This window comes from Mytilus californianus, unplaced genomic scaffold (assembly GCF_021869535.1).
Source record: "Mytilus californianus isolate M0D057914Y unplaced genomic scaffold, xbMytCali1.0.p SCAF_4, whole genome shotgun sequence".
In the NCBI taxonomy this organism is placed as follows: Eukaryota; Metazoa; Mollusca; class Bivalvia; order Mytilida; family Mytilidae; genus Mytilus; species Mytilus californianus.
The window spans coordinates 100,356,889-100,375,169 of NW_026262690.1; the positions used below are offsets into that span (position 1 = coordinate 100,356,889).

The window sequence follows — 18,281 nt, forward strand, 5'->3', positions numbered from 1 at the left end:
AACTGCTACAGTATCATCATCCAACAAAGTAGCTGTTTTAAATATACTAATGACAAAGTAAAAATCTAAGACATTAAAATCCTCCATCCCGAAGGAATGGCAGCAACTTCTATTTAAAGAAATCTCTATACAGAGTAAAATCAGTTGCTATTTAAACGAAAGATTTCTAAAGATAGTAAATGTAATTTTTGTAAAACAGAAGAGCAAGATTTACATTTTTTTATTACATGTTCATTTTTATAAGATTTTTTGGCGAAGGTGGAAAATCTTCAAACAAAACTCAATTTTAACAAGCATTCTGAGAGTATTGCATTGCAATACATAGTCCCCTACCGGGTAAAAATTCATTATACTGGAACAAAATGCTAACTTGTTCTATAACTTGTCATGGTGTAAACAATAAACTGCTTCGCTGAGCGCAGCTGGATACGCCCGCAGAGGTCCAACCCTGAACAGTTGGGGCAAAAATGGACACAATATTCAAGCTTGATACAGGTATGAATTTGGATTGTAATTAAATATTTGACATATAATAGGTTTCTGAATAAATGTAGTCAAAGAACTTGAAATTGGTTATATGAATTGAATTTATATTCAATTAAAGATTTCTTGCTGTTGTGCAATACACTGTGCTGTTGCGCAATACTTAGTAAATCTGTTGTCAGATTATAAACAAATAAAGTTCAATTTCTTCTCAATGTCATAATTGAAATTTATGAAAATCAATAGGGAGATTACATCAATAGCTATAATTAATTCACCAAAGTTTCATGCGAACTGCTTAAAGCATTTTTGAGTTATTGTCCAAAAACTGGAAAATCCCACCTTTTTTAATGAATAAAACTCCATAACTCATAAACGTAAAATCTAAAATTTATAAAAATCTAAAGGGAGCTCATGTCAATAGATATAAACAATTCACCAAAATTTCTTGCAAGTTGGTGAAAGCATTCTCGAGTTATTGTCGGAAAACTGGAAAATCCCCCCTTTTTTAATGAATAAAACCCAAAAACTCAGAAACGGTAAATCTGAAATTTATAAAAAACGAAAGGGAGCTTATGTCAATAGATATTATCAATTCACCAAAGTTTCATGCATATTATTTAAAGCATTTTTGAGTTAATGTCCGACATGTTGACGACGGACGGACAGATGGACAGACGGACAACGGTATACCATAATACGTCCCGTAAACAGGCGTATAAAAAGAAAATATCAAGTCAATATCTTCAAGCATGACTAAAAACAGTGTGGAAAACTGAATATATGAGTGAATTTTTTCAAGTCCAAGGACCATGACTCTGCACAAAATTATCAGACCGAAACAAAAATTTGAACTTGATCTGTAACTTGTCATGATAAAACTATATACCAATTGTCAATCAATATCTTCAAGCATGATGAAACTAGAGGCTCTCAAGAGCCTGTGTCGCTCACCTGTATTTACTGATGCTTTGGAAATCATGTAAAATAAGGTTAAAATCATAATTAATAGTATTAGATATTAGATATTATAATGATATCTAAGATAATAACAAAAAACTGCAAAATTTTTGTAAAATTACTAACTCAGTGGCAGCAACCCAACAACGGGTTGTCGGATTCGTCTGAAAATTTCAGGGCAGATAAATCTAAATCTGATGAACATTTTTGCCACCTGTCAGATTTGCTCTAAATGCTTTAGTTTCAGAGATATAAACCAAAAACTGCATTTTACCCCTATGTTCTATTTTTAACCAAGTTGGCCATGATGGTTGGAAGGCGCGGTCATCGGACAAATTTTTTAAACTAGATACCCTAATAATGATTATGGCCAAGTATGGTTAAATTTGTCTGAGTAGTTTCAGAGGAGAAGATTTTTGTAAAAGATTACAAAAATTTACGAAAAATTGTTAAAAATTTACTATTAAGGGCAATAACTCCTAAATGGGTCGACTGACAATTTTGGTCATGCAACTTATTTGTAGATCTTACTTTGCTGAACATTATTGCTGTTTACAGTTTATCTCTATCTATAATAATATTCAAGATAATAATCAATAAAATGCTTCGCTGGGCGCAGCTTGATACGACCGCAGAGGTCAAACCCTGAACAGTTGGGGCAAGTATGGACACAACATTCAAGCTTGATACAGCTCTGAATTTGGATTGTGATTAAATATTTGACACAGCATAGGTTTCTGACACAGAAAGAATGTGGTCTAAGAACTTCAATTTTTTTAATTTACCTATTATGGTCCAATGTCCAAAATCAAAATACATGGTTAGATTCAGCATATCAAAGAACCCCATATATTCAATTTTTGTTGAAATCAAACAAAGTTTAATTTTGGACCCCAACTTGGACAAACTTGAAAACTGGTCCCATAATCAAAAATCTAAACACATGTTTAGATTCAGCATATCAAAGTACCCCAAGAATTCAATTTTTGTTAAAATCAAACTAAGTTTAATTTTGGACCCTTTGGACCTTAATGTAGACCAATTTAAAAAACGGGACCCAAAATTAAAAATCTAAAAACACGGTTAGATTTGGCATATCAAAGAACCCCAATAATTCAATTTTTGATGAAATCAAACAAAGTTTAATTTTGGACCCTTTTGACCTCAATATGAACCAATTTGATAGCGGGCCCACAAAATAAAAAATCTAAATACATGGTAAGATTCAGCATATCAAAGAACCCCATATATTCAATTTTTGTTGAAATCAAACAAAGTTTAATTTTGGACCCCAATTTGGACCAACTTGAAAACTGGGCCAAAAATCTAAAATCTAAATACATGTTTAGATTCAGCATATCAAAGAACCCCATATATTCAATTTTTGTTGAAATCAAACAAAGTTTAATTTTGGACCCCAACTTGGACCAACTTGAAAACTGGGCCCATAATCAAAAATCTAAACACATGTTTAGATTCAGCATATCAAAGAACCCAAAAAATTCAATTTTTGTTAAAATCAAACTAAGTTTAATTTTGGACCCTTTGGACCTTTATGTAGACCAATTTAAAAAACGGGACCCAAAATTAAAAATCTAAATACACGGTTAAATTTGGCATATCAAAGAATCCCAATAATTCAATTTTTGATGAAATCAAACAAAGTTTAATTTTGGACCCTTTTGACCTCAATATGAACCAATTTGATAGCGGGCCCACAAATAAAAAATCTAAATACATGGTAAGATTCAGCATATCAAAGAACCCCATATATTCAATTTTTGTTGAAATCAAACAAAGTTTAATTTTGGACCCCAATTTGGACCAACTTGAAAACTGGGCCAAAAATCTAAAATCTAAATACATGTTTAGATTCAGCATATCAAAGAACCCCATATATTCAATTTTTGTTGAAATCAAACAAAGTTTAATTTTGGACCCCAACTTGGACCAACTTGAAAACTGGGCCCATAATCAAAAATCTAAACACATGTTTAGATTCAGCATATCAAAGAACCCCAAGAATTCAATTTTTGTTAAAATCAAACTAAGTTTAATTTTGGACCCTTTGGACCTTAATGTAGACCAATTTAAAAACGGGACCCAAGATTAACAAGAGTGCACACGCTGAAATGTCTCGCCTTCTTTACTAATCATTGATATTATGTTGATAGTCCTAAATATAAAGCTTTATTACAACTGTCACATAAACTTAACATTAACCAAGTAAACTAAACATTGACCAATGAACCATGAAAATGAGGTCAAGGTCAGATGAACCATGCTAGGCAGGCATGTACAGCTAACAATTCTTCCATACAACAAATATAGTTGACCTATTGCTTATAGTTTAAGAAAAACAGACGAAAACACAAAAACTTAACACTGAGCAATGAACCTTGAAAATGAGGTCAAGGTCAAATAAAACCTGCGTGACTGACATATAGATCATAAAATATTTTCATACACCAAATATAGTTGAACTATTGCATATAGTATTAGAAAAAAAGACCAAAACTCAAAAACTTAACTTTGACCACTGAACCATGAAAATGAGGTCAAGGTAAGATGACACCTGCCAGCTAGACATGTACACCTTACAATCATTCCATACACCAAATATAGCTGACCTATTGCATGCAGTATTAGAAAAAAAGACCAAAACTCAAAAACTTAACTTTGACCACTGAACCATGAAAATGAGGTCAAGGTCAGATGACACCTGCCAGCTAGACATGTACACCTTACAATCATTCCATACACCAAATATAGTAGACCTATTGCATACAGTATAAGAAAAACAGACCAAAACACAAAAACTTAACTATAACCACTGAACCATGAAAATGAGGTCAAGGTCAGATGACACCTGCCAGTTGGACATGTACACCTTACAGTCCTTCCATACACCGAATATACTAGACCTATTGCTTATAGTATCTGAGATATGGACTTGACCACGAAAACTTAACCTTGTTCACTGATCCATGAAATGAGGTCGAGGTCAAGTGAAAACTATCTGACGGGCATGAGGACCTTGCAAGGTACCCACATACCAAATATAGTTATCCTATTACTTATAATAAGAGAGAATTTAACATTACAAAAAATCTGAACTTTTTTTTCAAGTAGTCACTGAACCATGAAAATGAGGTCAAGGACATTGGACATGTGACTGACTGAAACTTCGTAACATGAGGCATCCATATACAAAGTATGAAGCATCCAGGTCTTCCATCTTCTAAAATATAAAGCTTTTAAGAAGTTAGCTAACGCCGCCGCCGCCGCCGCCGCCGTAGCCGCCGCCGCCGGATCGCTATCCCTATGTCGAGCTTTCTGCGACAAAAGTCGCAGGCTCGACAAAAATCTAAATACACGGTTAAATTTGGCATATCAAAGAACCCCAATAATTCAATTTTTGATGAAATCAAACAAAGTTTAATTTTGGACCCTTTTGACCTCAATATGAACCAATTTGATAGCGGGTCCACAAATAAAAAATCTAAATACATGGTTAGATTCAGCATATCAAAGAACCCCAAGAATTCAATTTTTGATGAAATCAAACAAAGTTTAATTTTGGACCCTTTTGACCTCAATGTGGACAAAGTTGATAACGGGGCCCAAAAATCAAAAATCTAAATACATGGTTAGATTCAGCATATCAAAGAACCCCATATATTCAATTTTTGTTGAAATCAAACAAAGTTTAATTTTGGACCCCGATTTGGACCAACTTGAAAACTGGGCCCATAATCAAAAATCTAAATACATGTTTAGATTCAGCATATCAAAGAACCCTAAAAATTCAATTTTTGTTAAAATCAAACTAAGTTTAATTTTGGACCCTTTTGACCTTAATGTAGACCAATTTGAAAATGGAACCAAAAATTAAGAATCTAAATACACGGTTAGATTTGGCATATCAAAGAACCCCAATAATTCAATTTTTGATGAAATCAAACAAAGTTAAATTTTGGACCCTTAGGACCTCAATGTGGACCAATTTAAAAACGGGGCCCAAAATCCAAAAACTTATTACACGGTTAGATTCAGCATATTAAAGAACCCCAAGAATTCAAGAATAAAACCCCATTGAAATTGATCAAGAAATAAGCAATTTATACGAAGTATCTTCTTTTGCACAATACTGTGCAATTGAATATTTCTTGCTATTGTGCAATACTGTACAATTGACAATTTCTTGCTATTGTGCAATATTGTGCTATTGGATATTTCTTGCTATTGCGCAATACTGTGCAATTGAAGATTTCTTGCTATTGCGCAATACTGTGCAATTGAAGATTTCTTGCAATTGTGCAATACTGTGCAATTGAAAATTTCTTGCTATTGCACAATACTTATTATATAATAATTTACACATCCTGTTTGGTGTGTATCTCCTACCATATCATTATTATTTGCTTTTAAATATTAATCAGAAATAACCAACTTAAAATGGAAAATTTTAAAAGAAAAAAAAAAGGAAAAAAAAGAAAAAAAAAGAAAAACCCCCCCCCCCCCCCCCAAATTTTTTGAACCCCCTTATGATTCATCACCCCCAAACTCAATCCCAGCCTTCCCTTTGTGGTATGGTACCTTGCAGTACAATTTCAGAGAGATCCATGCACTTGAACACAAGTTATTGTCTGGAAACTAGAAAAATGCTTATTTTTGGCCCCTTTTTGGCCCCCAATTCCTAAACGTTTCGGGCAATTACCCCCAAACTCAATTCCAGCTTTCCCTTTGTGATATGGAACCTTGTAGTACAATTTCAGAAATATCCAAACACTTACACACAAGTTATTGTCATGAAACTAGAAAAATGCTTGTTTTTTGCCCCTTTTTTGGCCCCTAATTCCTAAAATTTTGAGGCAATTACCCCCAAAATCAATTACAGCCTTCCCTTTGTGATATGGAACCTTGTGGTACAATGTCAGAGAGATCCATACAGTTACACACAAGTTATTGTCTGGAAGTTACAAAAATGCTTATTTTTGGCCCCTTTTTGGCCCCTAATTCCTTAACTGTTGGTACCATCACCCCCAAAATCAATCCCAACCTTCCTTTCGTGGTATTGAACCTTATCGTAAAATTTCATGGAGATCCATTCACTTAAACTAAAGTTAGAGTGGGAAAACCAATGTGTCTTCGGACGACGCCGGACGACGCCAGACGACGACGACGACGACGACGACGACGACGCCAACGTCATACCAATATACGACCAAAAAATTTTCAATTTTTGCGGTCGTATAAAAACTGCAAAATTTCCTTAAAATTATCAATTCAGGGGCAGCAACCCAACAACTGGTTGTCAGATTTGTCTGAAAATTTCAGGGCAGATAGATCTTGACCTGATAATCAGTTTTACCCCCATGTAAGATTTACTCTAAATGCTTTGGTTTCAGAGATATAAGCCAAAATCTACATTTTACCCCTATGTTCTATTTTTAGCCATGGCGGCCATCTTGGTTGGTTGGCGGGGTCATCGGACACATTTTTTAAACTAGATACCCTAATGATGATTGTGGCCAAGTTTGGTTAAATTTGGCCCAGTGGTTTCAGAGGAGAAGATTTTTGTAAAAAGCTAACGACGACGACGGACGCCAAGTGATGAGAAAAGCTCACTTGGCCCTTTCGGGCCAGGTGAGCTAAAAAAGTGAGGAAACCTATAACACTCTAACATTAGATATGATTAATAGTTCTCTAAAATTAGATATGATGTAATACAATGTATATCTATTTTCAAATTACAATCAAATATAATTAATAGTTCCAAATATTTTTTCTTTCATTTGTCACAAACTAATAAAGATTTGTAACTTATCTATAAAATGTTAACAACTTTTATCTACACAATGTAATGTAATGAAATATATACCTTAATAAAAATAGATTATTATCTAATTAAAGGATTTCACTTAATAAAAATATATATATATATATATATACATGTAGCATTCAGAAAATTAGTTTATACAAAATAACATATAAACCTGCCACAAAATTCCTCAAACAATTTACCAAAAAAAATGAGTTATCTCCCTTTGTACAGATATATGGTTTAACATAGTACTCTAACATTAGTTATGGAGTTTTTTTATGGACCATAACTCTGGACTAAATCATCAGATCGGAATAAAATTCGAACTTGATCTATAACTTGTCATGATAAAACTATATACTAAATATTAAATCAATATCTTCAAGAACGAAGAAAAAAGTGTGGAAAACTGAGTTGCCGGACTGATGGATGGACAGACGGACAGAGTGCAAACCTAAAGTCCCCTTCAACTTCGTCAGCAGGGGACCAAAAACAAGAAATCAGAAAAACATATAGTATTTATTTAGATACAAAATATCAGATTATGATTTTAACTATTTTGTGACAGTTTTAGGTTTTTGCATTTACAAGTCATACTATGTTTCAGAGCAAAAATTGAAATTCTTAGATGTGTATGAATTGTTTATAAAGGAATAACAAAGGGTTATGAATGACAGCAAACGATCTCTCAAAATGTATTTCTCATAAATTCAAAGAAATTAGTTTAATAGAATAATAAATATATATTGTCATAGTTTATGTAATGTTATAAATTATATTCTGAGTATTTTCCTGGCCACTCAAAGTATATTACAGGAATACTCCACTGGACAGTGAAGCATAATTGTAACAGGCAATCTATAGAATAAAGACTATATTTTTGTTGCTAAAAAAAACTAAAATAAATGTGGATAGTGTCCACATGTGGACACAAATGATGCCCCCGCTTGCATGTCATATAGTTATAAAGGGACATAACTGAAGAACAGTAAAAGTGACGCTACCCAAATTTGAACTTGATCTGAGTTTTGTGGTAATAAGCATTGTGTTTAAGTCTCATAACATTTGGTTGAGGCTAACTTAAGTAGAGAACAGAAACTAAAAATTCAGCAATTTTTCTATTTGTAAACATGCATAATTTGGTTGAGACAAACTAAAGTTAGAGAACGGAAATGAAAGTTTCAGCAATTTTTATGTTTAAAAAGGGACATAACTCAAGAATGATAAAAGTGTCGCCACCAAATTTTGTACTTAATCTGTATTATGTAGTAATAAGCATTGTGTATAAGTTTCATAACATTTGGTTGAGGCAAACTAAAGTTAGAAAACGGAAACAAAAAATTTGTACTTGATCTTAGTTTTGTGGTAATGAATATTATGTATAGGTTTCATAATGTTTGGTTTGGGCAAGCTTAAGTTACAGAATGGAAACTAAAAATTTTGCAATCTTTCGATTTATAAAGGGGCATAACTCAATAATGGTTAAAGTGACACTACCCAAATTCAACTTGATCTGTGTTTTATCAGTGGAAGTCAAAATTGAACATTGCATTGTATAAAGTATTGATTGTAGTTGATTCAACTATAATCATGGACAAAGGAAGATAACTCCAATTTAAAAATTACTTGATATTTAGAAGAAAATAAAAAGTTTGCAATTTTTCCATTTATAAAGGGGCATAACTCTAGAACGGTTAAGGTGACGCCACCAAAATTCAAACTTGATCTGTGTTTTGTGGTAATAAGCATTGTGTATAATTTTCATAACATTTGGTTGAGGCAAACTTAACTTAGAGAACGGAAACTAAAAATTTTGCAATTTTTCCATTTATAAAGGGGCATAACTCTAGAACGGTTAAAGTGACACCACCAAAATTCAAACTTGATCTGTGTTTTGTGGTAATAAGCATTGTGTAAAAGTTTCATAACATTTGGTTGAGGCAAACTCAAGTTAGAGAACAGAAACCAAAATTCCGTACGTACAGACGGACAAGGGTAAAACTTAATGCCCCCACCGCTATGGCGGGGGCATAAAAAATATTGTTTCAGATTTTCAATCTTACCAAGAATGCTAAAATAAGAATGTCAAAGGGTAAAAGGGCGACAGACAATGGGATTGATTCATAATATGGTTTTTGAAGATCAAGAATATGGTGTTCGAAGATCAAGAATGGAATCATAATATAATTGTGTAAGGATTTTTGGTTGTTTTATAATTTCTATGATTTTATCTTTTTTATATGAAATAACATAGTCCACATCAGGGGTTACATTGTATCCTATCCAGCAAAACTAGGGGAAGGGGAGTAGAACAGAAAAAAAATTGCATTGAGTTCCAATAACTTATGTATTGAAGAGAACAACAATGGCAGTCTTGTTTAGGTGACAAATTTTGCTGTTTCTTTGTCTGATATAGTTTTCATAAAGGCAAAAATGGATAAAATAAAAAGTGTTTTTAAGAACAACAATTTATATAAGGATTCAACTTATTTTGGCCGCTTTATTTATTTGTAGATATTGTCTTCCTGGATTTTTTTGTCATTTAAATTTTTTCTTTATCTACAATTGTCTTTGCAAAAGGGGCAATAAATGTGTTAAAATCAGCTATGGGACTATTTGAAGATCTAGCTGACCTTTGTTGCTGTTTAAAGATTTCAATTATTTAACTTGTGTGTGGATCTAATTTCCCTAAAATAATTATTCAAATGGTTATTTAAAGTGTAGAGAGCGTGAAACTCTTCCTACACGAGGCATCAGATATAGGACATCTCCATTTCGACAGGACGTAGCTGTGTATTTATATATCCACACAAGCCAAACGGACACACCTCTTTATCAAGGGTTTACTGTAGGGCGGGAGAAGTCCAGAGATGTCAATATTTCTATACTCTAGTCAATCCTTTGGGTTTGAATAAAAGGGTACTGTAAATTCAGAAATTATTGTGCATTTATTATTGCGATTTTTGAAAAATTAACAAAAATGCGAGTTTAACTATTGTGAATTTTGGAAAAGTTACATACAGATATATGTATTTGATATCAGACTGCAAGTTTTTATTATTGCGATACTCAAGTAGTCGCGTTATTCACATAAATAAAAACCTCGCAATAATTTCTGAATTTACAGTATACATTAATAAGACAGCAAAACAACAAGACAATCAAAACATTTAGAAATTGAAAATATCACCTTCCTTTTTTTTCAATCTTGATCAGTGGAAATCAAAGAAGGTGTACTAAAAACCAGTAAAGAAAAACACTTCACTATAAATACAAACCTATAAGATATGAATTTGATGGACAGACGACTAAACAAACAAAGCAATTATAATATACTCCCAAAACTTTTCAGGGAGCATAATAAATAAAGCTATGCTACTTTTGCTGAGTTAGGGAATATTTGCAATTAAGTCGGTGAATAAAATCAGAACAATTCTACAAAAATATATATAGGATATCTGATTTCCGAGCTATATTTTTCACAATTTACAAAGTCTTTTGTATAGTTCATTGTCAAAAATTCTTAACCAAAATTTTTTAGGGAAAGGTTAAATTTGATGCTAAAATGTCATCTTAATATGACCTCTATTAAATGGGAAGTCTTCAAATCTTATACACCATGACATACAAATGTTACCACATGGAGTGAAAGATAATCAGATTGGTTTGTAAGTCACATAACGTAACAGTACCCAAATTGCACTGAGTACCCAATTTGCACCCATTTTGCATAAAAAGCCAAGGATATCATATAGGTTTTCTTAGAAACTAATTGTTTCATAATTTTATCATTTATCATTATGCACGTCTTTCAGCATAGCTAAACATCCTAAAAGATACACCAAATGGTCACATTATATATTAACAGATGAAGTCTCAAGTGAAAAAAGTAAAATTTACTGCAATGTTGCATGCTTCGTTTGCAGAAAGTCTACTTTTTAAAATTGAGAAATTAAAATATGTAACAAACATCACTTTCATACAAAATGCATAACAAGCATGAAATATTGTCCATTTGTTAAAAAAAAGTGGAGAAATAAAACAAAAACATGATTATTCAATTTTTTCACATGTGTAGTTAAGCATTGGGCAATTATGGGTGTACACCTCTGAGGAGCCAAAAATTTCTAGAATTCAACTATTTTTTCTTAACCTGATATTTGGGTTTATATGACTGTAAGAAAGTAATTGATGAAGAAATAAACTGTTATCACAGAGATATGTCTCGCTTTTTTGTAATTTTGATAATGCAAATGTTGAAATTAAAATAGCAAAACTTTAACATGTAAGTTTTGCAAATATTCAAAGTCAATGAACCATGACTGAAGGTACATGGCTAAACAATCTCAATGGAAATGAGATGTGCCAATGCTGATACAACTGCATACCAAATACTATTGACTTATCATAAGCAGTTCCCTTTAAACAAACCTAAACACAAACTAATACATGTAAACTAAGCAAAATCTCAAAGTCAATAAACCATGACTGAGGGGACGGGGTCAAATAATCTCCATGGTAATGAGATGTGCCAATGCTAATACAACTGCATACCAAATATCATTGACCTACCACTAGTGGTTCGCCATAAACCGACCTAATCACAAACTAATACATGAAAACTAAGCAAAAGTTTCAAAGTCAATAAACCATGACTGAGGGAGCGGGGCCAAATAATCTCCATGGAAATGAGATATGCCAATGCTTATACCACTGCATACCAATTATCATCAACTTATCACTAGTGGTTCCCTATAAACTGACCTAATCACAAACTAATACATGAAAACATAGCAAAAATTTCAAAGTCAATAGACCATCACTGAGGGGGCAGGGCCAAATAATCTCCATGGAAATGAGATCTGCCAATGCTTATACAACTGCATACCAATTATCATTAACTTACCACTAGTGGTTCCCCATAAACTGACCTAATCACAAACTAATACATGAAAACTAAGCAAAAGTTTCAAAGTCAATAGACCATAACTGAGGGGGCGTGGCCAAATAATCTCCATGGTAATGAGATGTGCCAATACTAATACAACTGCATACCAAATATCTTTGACTTACCACTAGTGGTTCACCATAAACTAGACCTAATCACAAACTAATACATTGTTGACGCTGCCGCCGACGCCGGAAACAGCATACCTATGTCTCGCTTTTTGACTCTGTCAAGCAAGACAAAAATCATATGGTGGTGCACTTCTTTTATAGCTACAGCCATTTTGAAAGTACCCCATTTTTAATGACTTTCCAATTTTCATCAATTTTTACCCATTTTTGGGCTATTATCATGAAAAGAATCACAGTTTCACAATTAAACTTTTTTTCATACTTTCACTAAAGATGAAGAGGATCAATCTGATTAAATTTAACTTAAAAAACTATATGTTGGTGTTAATATGAGAAAGATTTATAAAATTTTGTTGCTTTTTCATGTCAAATTGACCATGCTGTCAATTTTGTAAATTTGGGATTTTTCTCTTTTTTTTAAGAACAAAAAGCATATTATTTCAACTTCTTTGTTATAAATGATTGAAAAAATACATATCTAAGAATTTTGAAAAGAAAAAATTGATATGGGATGTACATATTTTTGGTAAAATCATTTCTTTGTACCCCTCATCCATTTTCTCAACATTTTGGCTGATGACACTGACCGGATTGGTTATAAAATCTGAAAATTTTATTATTCAATAAAATGCTTCGCTGGGGCGCAGCTTGATACGACCGCAGAGGTCGAACCCTGAACAGTTGGGGCAAGTATGGACACAACATTCAAGCTTGATACAGCTCTGAATTTGGATTGTTATTAAATATTTGACACAGCATAGGTTTCTGACACAGAAAGAATGTGGTCTAAGAATTTGAATTTTTTTTAATTTACCTATTATGGTCCAATGTCCAAAATCAAAATACATGGTTAGATTCAGCATATCAAAGAACCCCATATATTCAATTTTTGTTAAAATCAAACAAAGTTTAATTTTGGACCCCAACTTGGACAAACTTGAAAACTGGGCCCATAATCAAAAATCTAAACACATGTTTAGATTCAGCATATCAAAGAACCCCAAGAATTCAATTTTTGCTAAAATCAAACTAAGTTTAATTTTGGACCCTTTGGACCTTAATGTAGACCAATTTAAAAAACGGGACTTAAAATTAAAAATCTAAATACACGGTTAGATTTGGAATATCAAAGAACCCCAATAATTCAATTTTTGATGAAATCAAACAAAGTTTAATTTTGAACCCTTTTGACCTCAATATGAACCAATTTGATAGCGGGGCCCACAAATAAAAAATCTAAATTCATGGTTAGATTCAGCATATCAAAGAACCCCATATATTCAATTTTTGTTGAAATCAAACAAAGTTTAATTTTGGACCCCAACTTGGACCAACTTGAAAACTGGGCCCATAATCAAAAATCTAAACACATGTTTAGATTCAGCATATCAAAGAACCCCAAGAATTCAATTTTTGTTAAAATCAAACTAAGTTTAATTTTGGACCCTTTGGACCTCAATGAAGACCAATTTAAAAAACGGGACCCAAATTAAAAATCTAAAAACACGGTTAGATTTGGCATATCAAAGAACCCCAATAATTCAATTTCTGATGAAATCAAACAAAGTTTAATTTTGGACCCTTTTGACCTCAATATGAACCAATTTGAAAGCGGGGCCCACAAATAAAAAATCTAAATACATGGTTAGATTCAGCATATCAATGAACCTCATATATTCAATTTTTGTTGAAATCAAACAAAGTTTAATTTTGGACCCCAATTTGGACCAACTTGAAAACTGGGCCCATAATCAAAAATCTAAATACATGTTTAGTTTCAGCATATCAAAGAACCCCATATATTCAATTTTTGTTGAAATCAAACAAAGTTTAAATACTGAACCCTATCTTGGACCAACTTGAAAACTGGGCCCATAATCAAAAATCTAAACACATGTTTAGATTCAGCATATCAAAGAACCCCAAGAATTCAATTTTTGTTAAAATCAAACTAAGTTTAATTTTGGACCCTTTGGACCTTAATGTAGACCAATTTAAAAAACAGGACCCAAAATTAAAAATCTAAATACACGGTTAGATTTGGAATATCAAAGAACCCCAATAATTCAATTTTAGATGAAATCAAACAAAGTTTAATTTTGGACCCTTTTGACCTCAATATGAACCAATTTGATAACGGGGTCCACAAATAAAAAATCTAAATACATGGTTAGATTCAGCATATCAAAGAACCCCATATATTCAATTTTTGTTGAAATCAAACAAAGTTTAATTTTGGACCAACTTGAAAACTGGGCCAAAAATCAAAAATCTAAATACATGTTTAGATTCAGCATATCAAAGAACCTCATATATTCAATTTTTGCTAAAATCAAACAAAGTTTAATTTTGGACCCTTTTGACCTCAATATGAACCAATTTGATAACGGGGTCCACAAATAAAAAATCTAAATACATGGTTAGATTCAGCATATCAAAGAACCCCATATATTCAATTTTTGTTGAAATCAAACAAAGTTTAATTTTGGACCAACTTGAAAACTGGGCCAAAAATCAAAAATCTAAATACATGTTTAGATTCAGCATATCAAAGAACCTCATATATTCAATTTTTGCTAAAATCAAACAAAGTTTAATTTTGGACCCTTTGGACCTTCATATGGATTTTTTTGTAAAAAAAAAAAGATGCAACATTTGCAGATATTTTTACTGGTCTTCCTTTATAAATATGCATTTCTTTACACATAATTTAAAAGCAGTGAAAGGGAAGTAACCAAAACGTTGTATTTGGATTACCTCCCTTACACTGTTTTAAATTATCTTTATTGTTCATTAACCATTACTTTATACATAATTTAAAAGCAGTGTAAGGGAGATAATTTTAATGATGTATTTGATTTATCTCCCTTACACTGCTTTAAATTATGTTTTGAACTAAAGTATTTGTCCATTAACCAGGACAACCTTGTTTTTCCCCCTTTTTTGCCCCTAATTCCTAAACGGTTTGAGCCATAACCCCCCAAAGCAAATCCTAACCATCCCTTTGTGGTATGGAAACTTGTAGTATAATTTCAGAGAGATCCATACACTGTTCCACAGTTATTGTCTGGAAACTAGAAAATTCTTATTTTTGGGCCCTTTTTGGCCCCTAATTCCTTAACTGTTGGTACCATAACCCCCAAAATCAATCCCAACCTTCCTTTTGTGGTATTTAACCTTATGGTCAAATTTCAAAAAGATCCATTCACTTAAACTAAAGTTAGAGTGCGAAAACCAATGTGTCTTCGGACAGCGACGACGACGACGCCAACATCATACCAATATACGACCACAAAATTTTTTTGCAGTCGTATAAAAACTACTTATTGTAAGTACACAACTTTTTCACAGAGTTTAGTTTTATTATAATATTTTTAAAATTCATTGATATTTTCCACTTGTATCACACATGTTTTGGAAATAATTCCCGATCAAGATTTCAACGAGACTGAAACATCAGAAGAATACATCCTTAAGGTACTCCTCATTACATATTCTTGGATCGTTTGGAGGTCAGTTTAAACCCATTTTTCTATGACTCAGTATGGATTCAAAATTAAATTTGTGGAGCTATATAGTAAATAAGGATATATCTACAAAATAAATACAGAATGGAAACTTTTGTCTGTTTCTTTAATAAATTATGGTGAAAAATCTGTCAAAATAGGTGCAATTTGGGTTCCTTCACATGTTCTATAAATGAACCAGGATGGAAAACTTAACAAAGTGACAGTAAGCTTTAATTGTTTTTTTTTTTTGTGGACAGAAGCAATTATATCCCCCCAGATTCACCCTTAAGCCAATTTACATGGCAGATCTCGGAAAAAAACCCAAAGAAATATTTGTTATTTTCATTTCAATTTGATGTTCCATAGAAAGTTAACATTACTGCTGTGTTAAATTGCAGTGAGGTAAAATTTTGATTTTGCTCCTTATTGAAGGTATAACTGTGTCCTTCAAAATAGTTACCTTAAAAGTTTTTTTTATTTTTCTGTTTCTGGATGATATTGAAACTACTGCTTGACTAAATTTATTGAAACTCTAACACAATGCTGAGGACCATAAAATACAGGTCAAGTTTGATTTTGGTAATTTTGACATTTACAATTCAAGAGTCATGCTCCTTAGTTACCATAGAAGTTTGGTTTTCTTCTGTTTCCAGAAAATGAAAAAGCATTGCTTGACCAAATCATTTGAAACTTGAAGACAATGTCACTGATGAACCATAAAATACAGAAATACAGGTCAAGTTTAATGGTTTTTATATGTACCATTCAATAGTTATGCCCCTTAATTACCGTAAAAATTGGTATTCAAAGAGTTACTATTATTTTTAAGTATCACTTGATGAAAGCATTTGAAATTTGAACACAATTAAAAACCTTTTGAAGCATTTTCTGTATGAATGTATTGATTTTCTTCTCAAATTAAGATGCGTTAAAAACTTGGCACAATGCTAGCTTTCAATTTCAAGCATAAAAAGTATGTTTTATCATTTCTATTAAAAAATATAAATGCATGATTAACATACAACATAGATCTTATCTCTGAACATCAATTTTTAGGAACAATTTATATAATTTCATGTATCTATATAGATAAACATAAATAAAATCTTATTACCCATACTAATAATACAACAAGTTGCTTGCTTTAAAAAAAGAAATGCAATCATGAACCTAAATGCCTGTTTGGCATGAAAGATCAGCTGATAGTTATATAAAGTAGGCAGGTTCTTCCTCACACTGAAGGTTGCAAGCTGACTTGCTCAGGCAGGAACTGATTTGATTGTTTATAATAAAATTATTATTCTAACATATCTTCCTGCTTTAAGCCAGTATGACTTGCAAAGATTATGTTTTGGTTAACAGACAGATATCCCTTATGTTAAATTTGGTTTAGTTTTGTTTGGAGCTGGTAATTGGTGTACAATGCTCAATTATGTGGGTTGCTGTCTTGACTTTGAGATTTGCTCTATCAGGAGAGTTTACTTGAACTAAACATTGGACTTCAGGACTTCTCATCAATAAACACAGAAAATAATTTACCTAAATTACAGCTGTAAAATACAGGTTGATGTGATCATTAAGCTTTTCATTTCATCAATGGAAGGCTTTATACATTATGAAACTTTGGTCTTTGAGATAGGTAAATAAAATATATCTCAAAATATTTAGTAAGCCTGCCGTTGGTGACCTAGAATGTTTTGCTCACTGACACTAGACATTTATAAAATGAGTTTTTGCATACCACTCGACAATAACAAAATAACAAACAACCACTTTCTTAAAAAATGTGGATAGTGTCCACATGTGGACACGGATGATGCCCCCGCTTGCATAGCATATAGTTATAAAGGGACATAACTGAAGAACAGTAAAAGTGACGCTACCCAAATTTGAACTTGATCTGAGTTTTGTGGTAATAAGCATTGTGTTTAAGTCTCATAACATTTGGTTGAGGCTAACTTAAGTAGAGAACAGAAACTAATAAAATGCTTCGCTGGGCGCAGCTTGATACAACCGCAGAGGTCAAACCCTGAACAGTTGGGGCAAGTAAGGACACAACATTCAAGCTTGATACAGCTCTGAATTTGGATTGTGATTAAATATTTGACACAGCATAGGTTTCTGACACAGAAAGAATGTGGTCTAAGAACTTGAATTTTTTTAATTTACCTATTATGGTTCAATGTCCAAAATCAAAATACATGGTTAGATTCAGCATATCAAAGAACCCCATAGATTCAATTTTTGTTAAAATAAAAAAAAGTTTAATTTTGGACCCCAACTTGGACCAGCTTGAAAACTGGGCCCATAATCAAAAATCTAAACACATGTTTAGATTCAGCATATCAAAGAACCCCAAGAATTCAATTTTTGTTAAAATCAAACTAAGTTTAATTTTGGACCCTTTGGACCTTAATGTAGAC

The 18,281-nt window shown here is 32.3% G+C and overlaps 1 protein-coding gene and 2 long non-coding RNA genes across 9 annotated transcripts in view; 1 reads left to right on the top strand and 2 right to left on the bottom strand.

Annotated features, from left to right (window-relative positions):
• Window positions 1-18,281, bottom strand: part of LOC127698926 (TALPID3 protein-like) — a 480,691-nt gene that overhangs the window by 18,656 nt on the left and 443,754 nt on the right. The gene's annotated exons all lie outside the window — the stretch shown is intronic.
• Window positions 1,210-15,840, bottom strand: LOC127699012 (uncharacterized). 2 transcript variants are annotated; one of them, XR_007981000.1, is made up of 3 exons: window positions 14,907-15,840; window positions 13,406-14,017; window positions 1,210-3,517 (listed from the first exon to the last, which is right to left on the bottom strand). It is a non-coding gene; the product is annotated as an uncharacterized LOC127699012 (long non-coding RNA). The 2 variants fall into 2 exon arrangements; XR_007980999.1 differs by having other exon boundaries at window positions 14,657-15,840.
• Window positions 4,280-18,281, top strand: part of LOC127699029 (uncharacterized) — a 218,998-nt gene continuing 204,996 nt past the window's right edge. For both annotated transcript variants that reach the window (XR_007981021.1, XR_007981024.1), the window contains exon 1: window positions 4,280-4,596. This is a non-coding gene — a long non-coding RNA (uncharacterized LOC127699029). The remainder of the gene's footprint in view (window positions 4,597-18,281) is intronic.